This window comes from Ursus maritimus, unplaced genomic scaffold, assembly GCF_017311325.1.
Source record: "Ursus maritimus isolate PB19 unplaced genomic scaffold, ASM1731132v1 scaffold_21, whole genome shotgun sequence".
NCBI lineage: Eukaryota > Metazoa > Chordata > Mammalia > Carnivora > Ursidae > Ursus > Ursus maritimus.
In genome coordinates this window covers 46,028,468-46,031,672 of record NW_024424564.1, presented here as the reverse complement: position 1 = coordinate 46,031,672, position 3,205 = coordinate 46,028,468, and the positions used below count along the sequence as shown (strand labels likewise).

The window sequence follows — 3,205 nt, the reverse complement described above, 5'->3', positions numbered from 1 at the left end:
TTTTTTTTTTTTTGGCCAAAGCACATTGACTTTCCACATATTCTTCATACACAAGCCCATGAGTAATAATCACCTAATCCACAAGGAAACAAGTCACCATGGGAGAGAGCAAGCAGAAACAACAAGCAATAGACATAGACCCCTAAGAACCAAAGATAGTGGATTAATTAGATCTTGGCTATAAGATATATTCCTGCCCCTGGTCCCAAGAAGGCAGAGCTTGATTAATCTAAGTTACTGATGATAATTCTCCTCTTTCCAGTGATTGGCTTAGAAAGGAGCATGTGTACTCAGTCTGGCCAATGAGGCATGAGGGTAAACCTTTCCTTGTGATGAAAAGTATCATTCCTGCTTCTGGGCATGCCCCCAGTCCTCTGCCAATGACACCTGGAACCACTCCAGCCATCATCAACCAAATTCTGGGCCGTGAGAGCAGGAGGAGGGGCAGCACATGGGTGCATGGTGAGGCTGAGACCCTGAGACCTGTTGAGATTCACACAGCACTGCCCGAACTTCGAGCTCTGTATCTTGTAACCCAGCTACTTTCAGTGGTTTTTGGTTGCTTGCAGCTGACAGGGCCTCACTGCTGCACCCCTTTATGTTCTTTCCCCTTTGTGACGTCTTTGCTCCACAAACCCTCCCAGGTCTTCCCCCAGGGTGATGCTAAGCAGGCCCTTGCTGCTCCAAGGGTGGTTCCAAGACCACCAGCAGCAGCATCACCTGGCGTTACGTCAGAAATGCAGAATCTTACTCCCATGGAGCAGGGTTTTGTTTTACGACCACACTTAGCTTCAAGGAAAACTGGGAAACGCAGCCTCGAACACGGTGACTCCGTGCATTAGTTTCCTAGAGTTGCAGTGACAAATTACCACAGACGTGGTGGCCTGAGACAGCAGAAATCTTTCCTCTCACAGTGCAGAGGCCAAATGTCCAAAACTGCCACATCAGTAGGGCTATGTTCCCTCTGGAGGCTCTAGGGAGGATCCAACCTTGCCTCTGCAGCTCGCAGTGGCTCCCCGTGTTCCATGGCTTGTGGCTGGGCAACTCCAATCTCTGCTTTGATCTTCATATGGTCTTCCCTCTTTCTCCCTGTGTCTATCCTCTGCCTTTTTGTTATAAAGACACTTGTCATTAGATTTAGGGCCACTTGAATAATCCAGGGACAAATTTCATTAATTACCTCTGGAAAAACTTTTTCCAAATAAGGTCACATTCACATGTTTGGGGGGTTAGGATGTAAACATATCTTCTGGGGGGGCCACCATTCAACCCACTACATTATGTATCCAGCACCAATTCTTTTATTAAGAATAAGGAAGTACAGACCCTGGGGGATAACGATGGGCGTTCTTGGGAACCCACAGAGCCAGGCTTTACAGAATTGGGGAGGCCACTGGGGAATTGCAGGTGGCTGAGAATCTGAAGCAGCTCTGGTTTCACTATCATCCGCTCAGCAGCAGCACCTGCCACCACTGTGACCACTCCCCCCTATCTCTGTCCCTATTCCTCCTGCCACTCCCCATGAGCACCCCCGATTTGACTCCCTGAACTACTATTCACGGCTCCCTTGGGCTCTTCCATCTCAGAGTCTCTGTTAGCTGCCTTCTCTCTTTGTCACAGGTTGGGCTTCCTGTCAGACAGACCCTCAGTGGAGTTTGGTATTTTGCAGAGTGCTTATTAAGATGTGCCCTTGGGATCAAAACCTATAAGAAGGAAGGAGAGGAAGCAGGGCTGGCAGCTGAAGCTGAGCTGTGATGCACGTCCAACCACAGCCTCACCCATAAGTCTATATTTATTTTATTTTCCATGCAAAGTAAGTGGCCAAATGCTCCGCCTAAAACTCTGCCCATTGGAGGATTTTCCCTTGCCACTGTTTTACAAGACCACTCCCATGTGGGCCTGCAGTGCAAACAGTATGCTCTTACTGCTGGCACCCACATACCCAGCTGACCCATCTATGAATCAAGCTTAGTGTTTTCTTCCTCTATTGGCTTGTCCTAAGGGACCTTTCCAAGCTGTGCAATCAAGCATGAGCTAAGGGAGAGGCATTGGTGCAGACAAGCAATGTGCTCATGCAGCTTGCTTATTTTATGCCCCCCAGTCCTGTTCATGCTTGATCCCAGGTAGACCACTTCCATCTGATGACCTAATACCCTGGGCCAGCCCCACATCATGACTTGGTGTGTTTGACAGAACCCAATTCATGAATTGGCCACACAGTCGCGGGGTGTCCCATAATCAAGCAGTGTCTCTGCTAGGGTCCCACAGCATGCAAAGAATTATTTTCCAAAAGGTATATCATTCTCCATTGCAGATGGCATACGCTTGCCCCAGGGGTCTCCGTTATGATTCTCTCATTGGGGCTTTTGCCACACGCACCTTTTCCCACTGATAGCTCCGGTATCATAGATTCTGTTGAAAGGTCCCTGAAGGAGTTGTCGGTCAAGGCAACAGCACTTCCAGCCCCTGGGGTACCAGTCCTTCATTGATGGGGCATCTCAGGGGTATATCAGTGTCCACCACCAGTGTCAACTTCCGTTCCCACTAGCAGATCTTCACTCTCTCACTATGCCTCCTTTGTTCAAGTTCACGAAGGAGAATCAAACAGACTCAGTGAATCCAAGTATCACAGATAGATAGCCAGCTGTGGGTTAGGATGGCTTTTGAGGGTCAGATGCAGAGATGGCATACTGAGGTTTGGCCCCCCTCGTGCTCTTATCAAGACAATGGAGATATCCACTTACCTGCTACAGCGCTGTTGGAGAAAGTCCGTGAAGTTACCTATATAGCATGGCTAGCATCCAGCAGGCATGAAATTATTGTAAGCTTTCTTAATCTGTTCCTTCTTTTCACCCCGAAAACAGGAACAATTAATTTCAACTCATTTCCTTCCTTTCGATACAGTTCAGCTCAACAAACACACACTGTGGCAGCCGAGGTCTGTTGTCTACTCTACAGGTTTGTGTTAGCTGCTTCTGCAATGATTCCCATCTCCTGAAGTCACGTTCAGGAAGTCTCATCCCACACTGCACCGGGACTGGTCTGTCTGACTGATGGAAGACAGCAGGAGATGACGTGTCATTTCTGATATTATAATAGACACTGTGGTTTCCATCTTTGCTTACTCATTCTCTCTCTCTCTCCATCTCTCTCTCTTCACACCCCAAACCCCCATCCAGATAGCTCAGCCTGGAGAAGCTAGCTG

At 48.3% G+C, this 3,205-nt stretch overlaps 1 protein-coding gene across 1 annotated transcript in view; it reads right to left on the bottom strand.

The window, feature by feature from the left end:
* CSF2RB (colony stimulating factor 2 receptor subunit beta) overlaps positions 1 to 2,921 on the bottom strand; it is a 36,304-nt gene extending 33,383 nt beyond the window's left edge. Inside the window, exon 1 of the mRNA XM_040637477.1 lies at positions 2,745 to 2,921. The gene's annotated coding sequence lies outside the window, so the exon portion shown is untranslated. The remainder of the gene's footprint in view (positions 1 to 2,744) is intronic.
* Between the last annotated feature and the right edge of the window lie 284 nt (positions 2,922 to 3,205).